Raw genomic sequence first — 15,517 nt, 5'->3', positions numbered from 1 at the left:
TCCCTACAATATTCACTTCCCATCCATCTTTATATGTTATTTAGATATTTATAGTCTCGAGTCTTTGGTGATTCGCTTCCGAATCATTTAAAACAGACAAACGTTCAAGGTACTTTTACGGCGCAAAAAATACCTAGAGTGGTTGCGCACTCGAGATGATAGCAAATCCGCCATCGAATTTTGGTTTGGGATCAATCATGCAAGGGGAAGGTATTAACACCCCTCACATCCATTGTACTCAATGGGAATCATTTAGTTAGACTTGCGAATAGAATGTTAGCTTTCATTTATTTGTTTTATTCTAATTATTGAAAGTTAAACAGGAAAAAAAGTGGAAAAAGAGTTTTTTATTAGGGTTTTTTGACAAGATTGTGAGTCTTAATCCTACATATCCTCGGGTGTGATGAGGAATTCAAAGCTACGTAGTTCTGGGCAAAACAAAATATATTTTTGGGTTTTTGTTATAGTGCTTGACGAGATGTTGAATCTCACTTCTACGTATCCCCAGGTGCGATGAGGAACTCAAAGCTATGTAGTTCTTGGTAGAAAATGAGTTTTTGTTGATTGATTTTAGTGAATAGATGTTAAGATTGCATTCTAGGGGTTAAACGTTGCTTGTATGCTCGCAATTAGAGGCTTAAGAGTTTATTTGTATCGTGATAAAACAGATAAAACAGATAAAAATTGTCTGTTTGTGAAAAGGTTTTCGATCACGTGGGGACGAGAAAAAGATAGGTTGACTGGTTAAGATGTTTTTTAGGAGGATGGCGAACGCTCGGAAAGACCAACACGTGTGCCTCGGGGCCGATTATTCGAGGTTTCAAGGAGTGTGTACCCCAATGTACCTTTTTCATCCAAAGTGTTTATGAAAGTTATTTGTGGAAGACGAACGTTTGGTAACACCAAGACGTGTGCCTCGGGGATGATTGTTTGGGGTTTCAAGAAGCGTATACTCCAATGTCCTCTTTTCGTACTAGTTTGGTTAAGTGTTTTAAAACAGATGAACAATGCTCAGTAAGACTGAGATGTGTGCCTCGGGGCCGATTATTCAAGGTTTCATGGAGAGTATACTTTAATGTTCCTTTTCTTCTGATTTTATTGAGAATAAGATTGTAGTGAAATGCTTAAATTTAAAAAGAAGTTGACAAGAGTCAAGCGTTTTGGTTCGTATTTGAAAAGCGTTTGAATTTGGCAAAAATAAGTTTAATTTTGACTTTTGAAGGTTCTTGATCTTGATCTTGATCAAGATTGTTGTTATTTGAAAAAGAGATTTATTTTATTTTATTTTATTAAAATGATTTTTTATTAAACAAAAACAATAAAAAAAGAAATAAAAAAGAATAAGAAAAAAAAAGTGAAGTGGGGGTACGTAAGGCAACAAAGGGGAGATGAAGTAAGTAATAAACAACAAGCCAAATGGGATAAAGGCCTAAAAATTAAAACGAGTAGTAAAAAAAACTGTAAAATGGATCAGAAGGGGATGCCAGAAGTAACATGCCTCAAAGGGAGGTCTAAGGATGGCACTGTAGCCCCAGTCTACAAGCTAGGAGAGTCAACAAACTCAACTCAACCCCATCCCTTGGATGCGCGTACCCTATGACCAAAGGGCAAAAAAAAAGGGCATGGTAATTGGTGAGTGTCCCCTCATGGGAATGATGGCGGGGATAAAAAACATGAGCAACCTCATATGTCGTAAGTAGGAAATGATGGCGGGGATAAAAAACATGAGCAACCTCATATGCCCTTCATTTTCCCACTTTCTATCTATTTATCTAACCTCAGGACTCTCTCTCTCTCTCTCTCTCTCTCTCTCTCTCTCTCTAAATTTCACCATGGAAACAACTTTTCCACTCTCTTTTCTCTCTAACAAAGATCAACACGGTGGTGGGGGTAATAACTCATGATGAACAAGATTAGTGTTCATTTGAGTCAAACCCGGATTCCAACCAAACATATTCAAATCCAAACAAATCTAACATAATCCCCCCCTCAATTTTTACTTTCATCCCAAATATAACTTCAATTTAAATAGAGCACGCATGAAAAAAATATATCCACTCTCATCCCCAAACAGAAACCCCAGGCCTCAATCTCAATATTCTATGACAATTACAACATAGTACATCAATTAGAGTAACGCAAGTGATAAAGCAACAGAGACAAGTGAGGAAAATGTTGAGAAAGTGAAGAAAAAAACCTCACTGGAGTCTGAACTCTGGTGAGTCCAATACCTCAGGTAATCTATTTCTCTTTTCTTCCTTCTACTGTGTTTGTTAGTTTGATTCTCCCTTTGCCTTCTCCTCTTTCTTGATTACACCAGTGAGTGGCAGTAAGCTTGTAAGGGGTTGCTCAAGCTTGCTCAAGCTCAGATGATGAACTTGAGATGTTTCTTTTGAGAGATCTTTATGATGGCTGGGGAAAGTCTAAGCAGAGATTTGCCAGGGTGATTTTCGTGTTCTTGAGAGTGAGCAATGAGGTTGTTTTATCGATGAGAAATGGGGTGAGGACGGGTGATCAAATTGTGAGTTTTAAGGGGGAAAAAGGTTATTGATGAGGGATTTGGGGGGGAAAGTTAGTGATCTGCATCAGGGAGTGATGAAAGTGTGAAGAGTGAAGAAAAACGTGAGTTGGATGAGTGAAATCATGATCTAGAGCATGAGGATTGTATGGTATGATGGTGTAAGATGGATGATGATGATGGCCATATTGTGTTGCACGCGTTTTCCATTTATGTAGTATGTTGATGATGATGCTAGGATGGTTGAGATGTCATGGTTGATGATGTTATATTGATGCTTGGTTGTAGCCGTGTGAACCTCGTGTACTTCCTTGAGTGCAACTTGTTTTTATTTTCTTTTTTCATTTGAATTTTTTGTATGTAATTGTAAGACCCCAATTTTGACCCTAAGATCCCTCATGCTATCTCATCACATGCATTGGCTTTGGGATCACACATTGGCATCCTCCTTACCCCTCATTCTTTGGGTTTTCATTGGGAGAGATCAACAAGCATATTTTATTGTATCATACTTTGTTTTTCTTTTCTTACTAACCAAAATACCAAAAATATGTCTATGTATAGCTTTGTTTCTTTTGTAGGTAGTGTGTGCATTCACCAATGCCTCATCAAGCTCATATCCAGGGTTTAAGACCCTCAGTACAAGGAAACCAATAAAGGGATAGTTCAAATTTGTTCTAGACATCATATATGGGTCCCCATGATCTTTACCTATCATTTTGATCAAGAAATCACCAAGAGTTTGAAGCTTGTTTATCTTGGAAGGCCTAATTCATCTGGGTATCTTATGTGACTTCTTCAGCAAGTTTCTTCAACAATTGATCAAATATATTGAGTAATACTTTTTTTCACATCACCGTATACATATATGATCCCCCATGAGTCCCAAAGATCAAGATAACTTCAAGTTTGCAAGTTGGTTCAAGGTAGTTGACCAGAGAAAGTTAACTAGTCAAAACTGGGTTCCCTAGACCCTATCTCCTACAATATGTGTCATATGAAAATGATTCCAAGAGAAACTTTACTCCTTATGACATTACAAACAACTTTAATGTTTAGGTAAAGAACTAGTTTTGCTTGTAAAGTCATTTGTTATGGTGAAAGATTATAACTCATTTTGTATGTGTCCTAGTTAGGAAGTCAACTTCCAAGAACCATAACTTGCTAAATTTTTATAAGATGAAGGAAATCCAAGTTTCATTATCAATTTAAATATGTTCTATCCAAATTTTATTCTTTGAGAAATGTCAAATTCAACTTGCAAAGGCATGTGCCAAGAGGAAATATTATAGGTCATTTTGGATCATTACCATTGAATAAGCAATTTTCCTCAACTTCTAAAATGCATAACTCCTTCATGCCAAATCCAAATGAGGTAAAATTTGTTACAAATTTAATAGGATTGAAATAGATACAACTTTTATGAAGTAACTTTTTCCATTTGATCTCATAGCAAAAGTTATTCAAGGTGGAAGAAGTGGTCATTTGACTTGGTACTTAGAAAATTTTCAAATATGTTTGATTTCCCAAACTTCCACCTCAAAATTAATCATGATCCAAGCTTCAAATGTAAAAGTTTTCAACATAAACGTTGTTCCCCTTGATCTCACCTTTCCAAAAAGTCCAAAATCACTTCATTTGGACACGTTTTGCATGACTTTCACATGGTTAGTCTTCATGATTCCATTTGGATGAATCTCACGACCACTTCTCAAATTTAAGTGCATGGTTTCATGTTACACTTTAAGCGTCACTCACGATCATTTTTAGACTTAATTACATCATCTCATGGGCCTATCACACACCCATGCAAGCATGCATCTTACCTTTCCAATTTTGGCCAATTTTTGAAGTGTGCAAAATGTTGGTGTAAGCCCTAGAGGCCAATACTTTTGGTACTTGTATCGAATTATTTATTAATAATAAAAGGCTTTTTCTTTATTATCTTTGTTTAATAAAGTCTCTAGAATAGCTAGTCCGTTTAATGTATCAAGTGTGACTTAATCATGAGATCCCATTAAACATAAGGACATTATTCTTAAAGTATCTGTAGTCGAGCTTTGTTGTAAAGTGGGATAACATTAAAGCAGTAAGACTATTATGTATATAGACTAATGATCACATCTCATGGATCATGGATAAAGAGTTATCAAGTCTTAAACATAGGTATGAATATTAAGAGTAATATTTATACTGGATTGACCCGCTATGAGAATACTATATAGAATGTTATGCAAAGTGTCATAAGTTATTCTCATGGTGATAGTGGTGTATACCACCCTTCGACCTGAAACCACTATGGACCCTAGATGTAGAGTCGAGTGCCTTATTGCTGATCAAACATTGTTTGTAACTGGATGACCATAAAGACAGTTGATGGGTACTCCACGTAACATGCTAAGGGACATGAGTGACCTAGATGGAATTTGCCCATCCTGCGTAACAGGATAAATGTCTATGGACCCAATATTGAACTGGACAAGGATGACACGGTCTATGCCTTGTGTTCAATATAAACATAGGGGCAAAAGGATAATTGTACACATAAGTATTATCACAAAAGGATTTGTCAGATCACATGACATTTTCGTGTCTTGGGTAGGACTGATGTGTTGCTAGATACCGCTCACTATTTATTATGTTAAATACGTGATTTAATATAATTGCTAATGTCGCGAAAACCTACAGGGTCACACACAAAAGGATGGATTGATGAGAGATAGAGTAACTAAGGAACACCGTAAGGTACGGTGCACTTAATGAATTGTAGAACATCGTAAGGTACAATGTACTTAAGTAGAATACGAAATATGGTAAGCTACCACACGCTTAAGTGATTTTGGTATATCATAAGATATGAGCCACATACACTTAAGTGGGCTTTTTAGCTTGCATCCCACACAAGTGTTTCTATAAATAGAACCCTTGTGCAGAAGCATTTGTGTAGTTGCAATTTTGTATCTCTCTCTCTCTCACTCAAAGCCTTCATTCGTAGCAGCTAGCACTGAGATTGAAGGAATCCATTCGTGTGGACTGAGTAGAGGCGTTGTCACCGTTCAACGTTCGTGATCGCTCCGTAGATCTGCATCAAAGGTTTGAATCGCCACAAGAGGTAATGATTCTATCACTGATCATGCTCATTCGTAAGGATCACTAAATTAGAAGTTTTTTTAAATTCCGCTGCATTTTGGATCGTCCTTCTCCTTTAGTGGTATCAGAGCCACTTATGAAACCATGCATCTGATAGCTGTTTATTTTCTGTATTTTCTGTATTAATACGATTAAAAGACAAAATGAATCAAAGAATAAACTAGTAATTAAATTTGGCATCATGTGTGTACGATTTGGATGATTGATGTTGACTATGCTTCGGAATCCGACGTTAGTATGGTGAAGCAGCGATACATCGATCATCGATAGGTTACACAATTGAGATCGATCAAGTTATATATATGATATAAGTAATCCTGATGCAAAATACGGTATATATGATATATTGTTTCTGTTTCGTTCGTTCAAACACTTAATGGTTGTTTTGCTTCTTGATCCGACATTAGTATGGTGAAGCAATGACGTGTTGATCAATCATACTGAATTAACAATCGAGGTGTGTTTGACAATCTGAAATTGGTGCATTAGGGTTAATGACGGCACAAGGGTTGTACTGTCAAAGAGTTATGCGATTAGGGTTGTGATTGCGCTAGAGTTGTGCTTTAAAGTATCAAGTATTGATGCGAAAAATGATGTCGATTTCAAATGAATTGTTCATTAAAATTTTGCGTCGGAACCCCCGTCCACTGACCGGGCAGCGGACCCCCGGCTAACTCTGCGTAGTGTGATCAGTCGCCGAAATTTAATTTGGTTTTAATTAATTAACAGAATTTAAATTAATAATAATAATGTGGTTAGTATTATTGTGTTGTGGTGATTGGTTATGACCTTAGTTTTCCTTATTTTTTATTTTGGGATTTTAAAATACGACCTGTGTGTCGTGTCTCTCTTTTAATCTCTTAATGTAACTTCTTTTATCATCTCACTTCATCGTATGTAAAACGAGTTTCTTTTATATAATGTAATGTTATGAAGAAAGAGAAGAATACAATATCAAAGGAGGACAACCTTGAAGATATTGCATGGAGAAGCTTACATCGTTATTAGGTTAGCTTAGGTTCTCTCATTGGCTTGGGAGAACAATTGCACTAGGGGCCATAACCGTTTCATTATGTATGTTGATGCATGTGAATGTATGTTGATGCACGTGAGAGACGATTTATATGATAAATAAGCCGGTGAGATCAGAATAATTGTAAATTCTCTCAAATTAAATATTAAGTTTATGCTTTCCAAGTTTTAGCACTCATCAAGACTAGTATCGAATAATGTAGGTTTTGCCTACGCGGGGTGCATATTCTATATTAGTAAGGTGGGATGGGATAATTGTAATATCCAATTGCTAAAACAATGGGTCAAACTTAACTAAATAAATTATAATAAGATTATATATGTTTAGAAGCAAGAGTTGGAAATGATCCATGTGATGGATTGGAATAAGGAGTTATTCATCAAACTAAAATATTTGAGAGTTGTATTAGATACAATTGGAAGGAGTTCCTACCTAAATAACCTAGTTTTGTGTAATTCGCCTATGCAGACTTAAAACAAAGTGAAATGTGTATCTCGACCCACTAGAAAATCTTCCAACGGGATTTTCCGAATCAAATGGTGAGGGTCATTTGTTTTGAGTAAAATAGTGGAAGCATATTTAATTAAAGGCCTAATTAAATATGTTATTGATACTTATATTTTCATTATTTTCATGTAGATTACCATGACAACAAACACCTGTAACAACATTTTGCGATCAATCCTTGACAAGAAAAAAAAATTGGGACAAATTTTCTGGATTGGCACCAAAATCTGAGGATTGTCCTCAACATGATAGAAAGTTGTATGTCTTAGAGAAACCTGTTCCTGAAGAGGAACCTCCTAGTTCTGCACCTAAGGCAGAAAGAGATGCTTACAAAAAGCATATCGATGATGCCAATGAAACTACTTTCCTCATGCTAGCTACCATGAACTCAGAGTTGCAAAAGCAACATGAGAACATGGCAACGTTCGATATGATCGAACACCTGAAGATGCTCTATCAAGAGCAAGCAAGGCATGAAAGGTTTGAAGTTTCAAAAGCCCTTTTTAAAGGCAAGTTAGCTGAGGGAGCCCCTGTAGGTCCCCATGTGCTCAAGATGATTGGGTATGTGGAGAACCTTGAGAGGTTGGGTTTTCCCCTCGGAAAGGAACTTGCGACTGATTTAATCTTGCACTTGTTGCCAGATAGATTCAGTCAATTTGTCCTTAATTTAAATATGAATGATATGGACAAATATCTTCCTGAACTGCTAGCCATGTTGTCATACCCCAAAATTTGCCTGTTAATTTTTATGATAAATTGATTCATGCATGGCATTCATTTCACATTTACATTCATTCATTAGCATACATTCTCATATAAATTATAAATTTTAATTTATTTATTATGTGATACAGATATAAAAAATAATAATAATTTTGGTTATCTGTATGATATAAATAAATTTTATATATATAAATAAAATAGTTTTAATTTAATGATAAATAAAAATAGATTTGAATTTTAATTGTATAATTAAAATTTTAAATTAATTTTATTTTTTAAAGCTCATTAAATTATAATAACTATTTTTTATAATTTAGTGACTCGTGTTCCATTTATTCATTATTTATAAATAGTATTTATTTAGTAATTCACGTTTTTTACTTAATAAAATTTATTTATAAGAGTAACATTTTTTTAAAAGCCCATAAATTATAAAATAATTTTGGTTGATATAAGTAAGAATAATTTTGATTTTTTTTAAATGATGAAAGTAAAAATAGAAATAGGTTTAAATTTTAATTCAATTATGTAACTAAAATTTAAATTAATTTTATTTGTTAAAAGTCATTTAAATTATTCATTATTTTATATAATATTTGTATTTAATAAATATTTAGCAAGGTTAAACCCTAACTCTCCTAAAGTATAGGAAGGTATCCAAATATTTAGCAAGGTTAAACCCTAACTCTCCTAAAGTATAGGAAGGGATCCAAATATTTAGCAAGGTTAAACCCTAAAGTATAGGAAGGGATCCAAATATTTAGCAAGGTTAAACCCTAATCCACACCATTATAAATACTTCATATGACTGCAGCGAGAGGGAAGGAGGAAAAAGAGGAGAGATACAACAGAAGAAGATACACAAGGCAAGGTAGAAGCAAGAAGATTCACGGGCAGGGAAAAGAGAAGCAACCATAAAGCACTCGTAGCCTGAATAAGAACAACACACATACAGTGAGCAAGCTAGAAGAATCAAATCCCCAGTAAGTGTTTATTATGGAATTTGCATCCAGCATGATTACTTTGCAATACTCCTTAATTCATGCATGAATAATATTGATTTAATATATATATTGAGATGATGTATTCATGGTTTGGTGGATGTTGATATTGCTTTATTCAAGTATGCATCTGTTCTTGATATGTCATAGCATGTTGGAGAAATTCTGTTTGCATGATTAAAGAATTATATCTGCCATTTAATTATTATTATATGAGTGTTGTTTCTAGCATGATTATGTTTATTTCACATGTCGTTATTACATAATAATGATGATGATGATGATATAATGGTGATAATATAAATCCTTGGTTGTCTTTAACATGTATGTGTAAGGTTTGTTTTATCATTATCACTTGCAGTAAAGAGAACTAATACATGAGTAAAATAATATGAGCTTCTTGATTTGTGCATGGCTATTTTTATTATTGCATGATGATTACATATGATCTTATTTTATGTGTGTGGTTTGATATAAGATGAAGTTACAGGTTTGTTGTATTCATATGAAAGAAACAACATGAGAAAAAATAAAGTAGCTTGCCGTAAGAGAGAAAGCTGTAACATGCATGGTGGTGTTGTGTCAAAATGGAAAAATCCATGCAGAATTAATATATATTTTAATGAAGGCGAATAAATAACGAATTGACCAACATGGCTCGTTGGTAGCTCCCCCCTCACTGCAACGTAGAGGTCCTGGATTTGAGCCTTAGCTTTTCAGTGTTTTTACTATGTTTACTCCCTTTCCACTATAATTAATTCACCACTATTTTTCTATTATTAAAATAAAACCCATTAATTAATTTTCTAATTAATATATTATATTAGTTATTTAAACTAGGATATAATTTAATCTAGTTTATTAATTAAATTTTCATATATCACTTAATTAATTAAAATGGGCTATTTTGAATAATAAAAATCTAATTATATTTTTTTTCTCTTTTCTTTTAAAATTTCTATCAATTTAGTCTAAGTTTTCCCATAAATTCATAAAAAAAAGCTTTTATTATTATAGACTAAAAATATTCTTAATTCATTCTTAATTTTTTTTTTATTTCTTTCTTTTTAGTTTAATTAGGTTTTATTATTTTGTATGCCTTTTAATTTTGTACTTGTTAATTAAGATTTAGATATTTTATATCCCCTTTTAAATTATGTACCCCCATCCCGAAGCCACGTAATAACGTAGTCTTATTTTTCGCACTTTAATTTTTCCGTACTGTGAATATAACTGTCTAGATGTATGCTAATAGGATTGCATGGAAAGATAAATAATCGAACTTAGATAAATTAATTCAAGATAATATATCTGAATCCAATCATTTCCACACTTGCACCTCTAGGGTAACCCTCTCTTTGTTGCCTTACGATATTACGGTCATGTCCCGCGAATGTGGGGATACCCTTAGCAAAGATCCTTTCGATTAAATCATCATCCTCCCTAAACAGATAAGTCATAGTCCCTTCGATCAAAAGGTCAATGTCCCTACAAGATAAATCATAGTCCCTCGAACGCTGCCTTCGAATATATGACCTTGTCCCTCAAACGTTGCCTTCGAATATATGACTTTGTGCCTCGATGACCCTTCGTTGTAGCCTACGATTAAATGATGATCGTATCTTTGAATGCTAAGGTATCCTTACAAATGTTGCCTTCAATGACCAATCGACGACCCCATGATGTCCCTTTACATCCAAAGGATAAGACTACTTACTTCTCAATAGTAAGGACAGTTTTACCCTCCTAAGGATAGGTGGTACGCGTATGGAATTGGCTGAGAATTGGGCCATACGCGTATGGGACTAGGCAGTACGCGTATGGGCAGGATTGTGATTTTTCTGTGCTGTTGTTGTGCAGTTTTTGGTTGTTCAGCTGAGTAATGTGATTTAGCTGATGTACGATATATTAGGGATCATTTCCCGTTGTTTTGAGTACTATAGGTATTAGTAGAGTGTGCTAATACTGTGGTTGTTCTTTGGCATGATCTGATATGCTTATGTGATAAAATACTGATGATGTGTGATGGTATGCATGATCTTGTGAATGTATCAGTTATGTGTGCATTTGTGAATAGACTGTTTTATGGCTTAGAGTGTGAGCATATGTCTATTCTTGAATTGTGGTTGATGATTTAGCATTGCTAGGTGATTAGCATGCATATTGTGGCCTTTATGGTGGTAGCTAATTCCCATGGTGAGGAATTAGTGAGTTAGTCATTTGGACTGTTGTTGATGTTTGCATGCTAGGTGAATTAGCGTGCATAGCATGGCCCTTGGGGTGGTAGCTAATTCCCATGGTGAGGAATTAGTGAGTGAGTCACTAGGTCTCAAATGAGTGGGACTAGTGGGCTTGGTAGCCGTGCCTGGATTTGGACGGTGAGGTGAACTATATGTTCACAAATAGTCGGTACCGCATGCATGGAGTCTCATTGCATAATATGTGTATGGCGTATAATATGAATGGATGTATTCCAATATTATACGTGTGGTTTATGGTTGTTTTGAGTTTGAGTATGATGATGGTGATGATTATGAGTTGATATTGCCGTTGCTGAATATGTGTAATCTGATTAGGGTAATGATATGTGTTATATTACTTAGCATTACATGATATTTTATAATGCTTATTATATCGATTGAAGGACTCACCCTTACAACTATGTTTTCAGGTAACGAGCAGTGATTGAATAGAAGCTAGTCCTGGGAGTCTAGTGTAGTCCTTAGTGGGTCATGCTCTGGTAGATGTAACATCGGGATGGGATGTTTTACTATGTTTTCTTTTGGTTGTTGAACAACTTTACATGTAATGTAGTACATGATTTGAATGTTGTTATTTCGTATCCGCTGTGAATTATGCAAAAGTGTCTTATTTTAATTAAATAAAGGAGCATGACAGGATATTTTGATGATTGGTGTGAAATGATTGTGTGACACCCTTCAGGGCATAATTACTCTGATTGATATTTTATTATTTTAATTAAATATTTGGGGTATTTTAGAAGGGTGTTACATTAGTGGTATCAGAGCATAGTCGGTCGAGTCGAGTCGTAATTATTCTGTTTCCCCTGTACGGGATAGGTGTTGTGTAACCCTATCAGTACTTATTGTTTTAGCTTGTTGGGTTTTCAGAATAGAGATGGCTGGAAGAGGTAGAGATGATGCTGCGATTGCTGAGGCTCTGGGTATGCTAGCTGGAGTACTTGGAGGGAATCCGAATGTTATGGGAATGGGAGCTGCTCGTCAACTGAGTGAGTTCCAGAAGAACAATCCTCCAATGTTCAAGGGAGCATACGATCCAGATGGTGCTCAGAAGTGGTTGAAGGAGATCGAGAGGATCTTCCGAGTGACTGAGTGTGCCGATAACCAGAAGGTCAGGTTCGGTACGCATATGCTGTCAGAAGAAGCAGATGATTGGTGGGTTGCTACCCGCACTGAGTTGGAATCTGCTGGGAATACTGAGATCACTTGGGCGGTGTTCAGAGAGAGATTCCTGAGGAAGTACTTTCCAGAGGATGTCAGAGGAAAGAAAGAGATAGAGTTCTTAGAATTGAAGCAGGGTAACAGGTCTGTTACTAAGTATGCTGCTAAGTTCACAGAGCTGTCGAAGTATTATACTCCCTATAACGAGGCTACTGGGGAATTTTCAAAATGTGTGAAGTTTGAGAACGGGTTACGTCCCGAGATCAAGCAGGCTATTGGATATCAGCGGATTAGAGTGTTTTCTGATTTGGTTGACTGTTGCAGGATTTTTGAACAGGATACCAAGGCTAGAGCAGAGAGCTATCAGCAGAGGGTTGATAGGAAAGGCAAGAATCAGAATGATCGTGGGAAACCGTATGCAGTTGGCAAAGGTTTCCAGCGACAGAGTGGGATGAAGAGGCCTAGTGGGGGAGACTCTAGTGCTCCTGCTAAATGTTTCAGATGTGGTCAGGCTGGACATCGTATCCATGAGTGTACCAGTAATGAGAAGAAGTGTTTCAAGTGTGGAAAAGGTGGTCACTTGGCTGCAGATTGCCGGTTGAAGACTGTGACTTGTTTCAACTGTGGAGAGGTGGGTCATATCAGTCCACAGTGTCCTAAGCCGAAGAAGGAGAATCAGTCGGGAGGCAAGGTCTTTGCTTTATCGGGTTCTGAGACTTCTGCAGATGATCGTTTGATCCGAGGTACGTGTTATATTGATGGCTTTCCTCTTGTAGCTATTATTGACACCGGTGCGACTCATTCCTTTATATCTTTGGATTGTGCTGTGAAACTTAAGTTAGAGATATCTGAGATGCATGGAAGTATGGTGATTGATACTCCTGCGAAGGGTTCAGTGACTACTACTTCAGTTTGTTTGAATTGTCCTTTGAGTATTTTTGGTAGAGACTTTGGGATGGACCTAGTGTGCCTTCCACTAGTGCAGATTGATGTTATCCTGGGTATGAACTGGTTGGCGTGTAACCGAGTCTATATCAATTGTTTTGATAAGACTGTGATCTTTCCTGAGATTGAGGAAGGAAAGAGTTTGTTTCTATCAGCAAGGCAGGTGAATGAGGCAGTAGTAGATGGGGCAGAGTTGTTTATGCTGTTAGCGACTTTGGAGGCTAAAGACAAACTGGTGATTTGCGATCTAGCTGTGGTGTGTGATTTTCCTGATGTGTTTCCGGAAGAAGTGAATGAATTACCGCCAGAGCGTGAAGTTGAGTTCTCGATTGATTTGGTACCTGGTACTAGACCGATATCGATGGCTCCGTACCGTATGTCTGCTGTTGAGTTAACTGAATTGAAGAGTCAGTTGGAAGATCTGTTGGATAAGAAATTTATTCGTCCGAGTGTGTCACCGTGGGGTGCACCAGTGTTATTAGTTAAGAAGAAAGAAGGTACTATGAGGTTGTGTGTGGACTACAGGCAACTGAATAAAGTAACGATCAAGAATCGGTATCCTTTGCCGAGGATTGATGATTTGATGGGTCAGTTGGTTGGTGCGAGTGTGTTCAGCAAAATAGATTTGAGATCTGGGTATCATCAGATACGTGTGAAAACCGAGGATATTCAGAAGACTGCTTTTAGAACAAGGTATGGACATTATGAGTATTCTGTAATGCCTTTTGGTGTGACTAATGCGCCTGGAGTATTTATGGAGTATATGAATAGGATTTTCCATCCGTACCTAGACAAGTTTGTTGTGGTGTTTATTGACGATATTTTGGTGTATTCGAAATCTGAAGAAGAGCATGCTGAGCATGTGAGAGTGGTGTTAGGAGTTCTACGAGAAAAGAAGTTATTTGCTAAACTATCCAAGTGTGAATTTTGGTTAGAAGAGGTTAGTTTTCTTGGACATGTGATTTCAAGAGGTGGTGTTGCTGTTGATCCTTCTAAGATAGAAGCGGTATCTAAGTGGGAAGCTCCGAAGTCAGTTTCTGAGATAAGGAGTTTTCTTGGACTTGCAGGTTATTATAGGAAATTCATTGAGGGATTCTCTAAGTTGGCGTTACCGTTGACGATGTTGACTAGAAAGGGGCAAGCGTTTGTTTGGGATTCAAAATGTGAAGAAGGTTTCCAAGAGTTAAAGAGAAGGTTAACTACTGCTCCTATTTTGATATTACCAAGTCCATCGGAACTATTTGAGGTTTACTGTGATGCTTCATTGTTGGGTTTGGGTGGTGTGTTGATGCAGAATAAGCAGGTTATAGCTTATGCTTCGAGACAACTGAGGGTTCATGAGAGGAACTATCCGACGCACGATTTAGAGTTGGCAGCCGTGGTATTTGTTCTGAAGTTATGGAGACATTACTTGTACGGGTCAAGATTTGAGGTTTTCAGCGACCATAAGAGTTTAAAGTATTTGTTTGATCAGAAAGAGTTGAATATGAGACAGAGAAGATGGTTAGAGTTTCTGAAGGATTATGACTTTGGTTTGAATTACCATCCGGGTAAAGCAAACGTAGTGGCTGATGCATTGAGTCGGAAATCATTGCATATGTCTATGTTAATGGTTAGAGAACTGGATTTAATTGAACAGTTCAGAGACTTGAGTTTGGTGTGTGAGAGTACTCACAATAGTGTTAAATTGGGAATGTTGAAGTTAACGAGTGGTATTCTGGATGAGATTAGAGAGGGTCAGAAATCCGATGTGTTTTTGGTTGATAAGTTGACTCTAGTGAATCAAGGTCAAGGTGGTGAATTCAGAGTTGATGAGAATGGTGTTTTGAAATTTGGTAATCGGGTGTGTATTCCGGATGTTACCGAACTGAAGAAGAGTATTCTTGAAGAAGGACATCGTAGTGGCTTGAGTATTCATCCTGGAGCTACGAAGATGTATCATGATTTGAAAAAGTTATTTTGGTGGCCGGGAATGAAAAGAGAAATTGCAAGTTTTGTTTATTCTTGTTTGACTTGTCAGAAGTCGAAGATTGAGCATCAGAAGCCATCTGGGCTAATGCAACCTTTGGCTATTCCAGAGTGGAAGTGGGACAGTGTCAGTATGGATTTTGTTTCTGGTTTACCGAGGACGAGTAAGAATTTTGAAGCTATTTGGGTGATTGTTGACAGATTGACAAAATCGGCTCATTTCATTCCGATCAGAATGGATTATCCGTTA

Source organism: Lathyrus oleraceus, chromosome 2 (assembly GCF_024323335.1).
Source record: "Lathyrus oleraceus cultivar Zhongwan6 chromosome 2, CAAS_Psat_ZW6_1.0, whole genome shotgun sequence".
Classification (NCBI taxonomy): domain Eukaryota; kingdom Viridiplantae; phylum Streptophyta; class Magnoliopsida; order Fabales; family Fabaceae; genus Lathyrus; species Lathyrus oleraceus.
The sequence above is the reverse complement of the archived record's forward strand: the minus strand, read 5'-3'. Positions refer to the sequence as shown.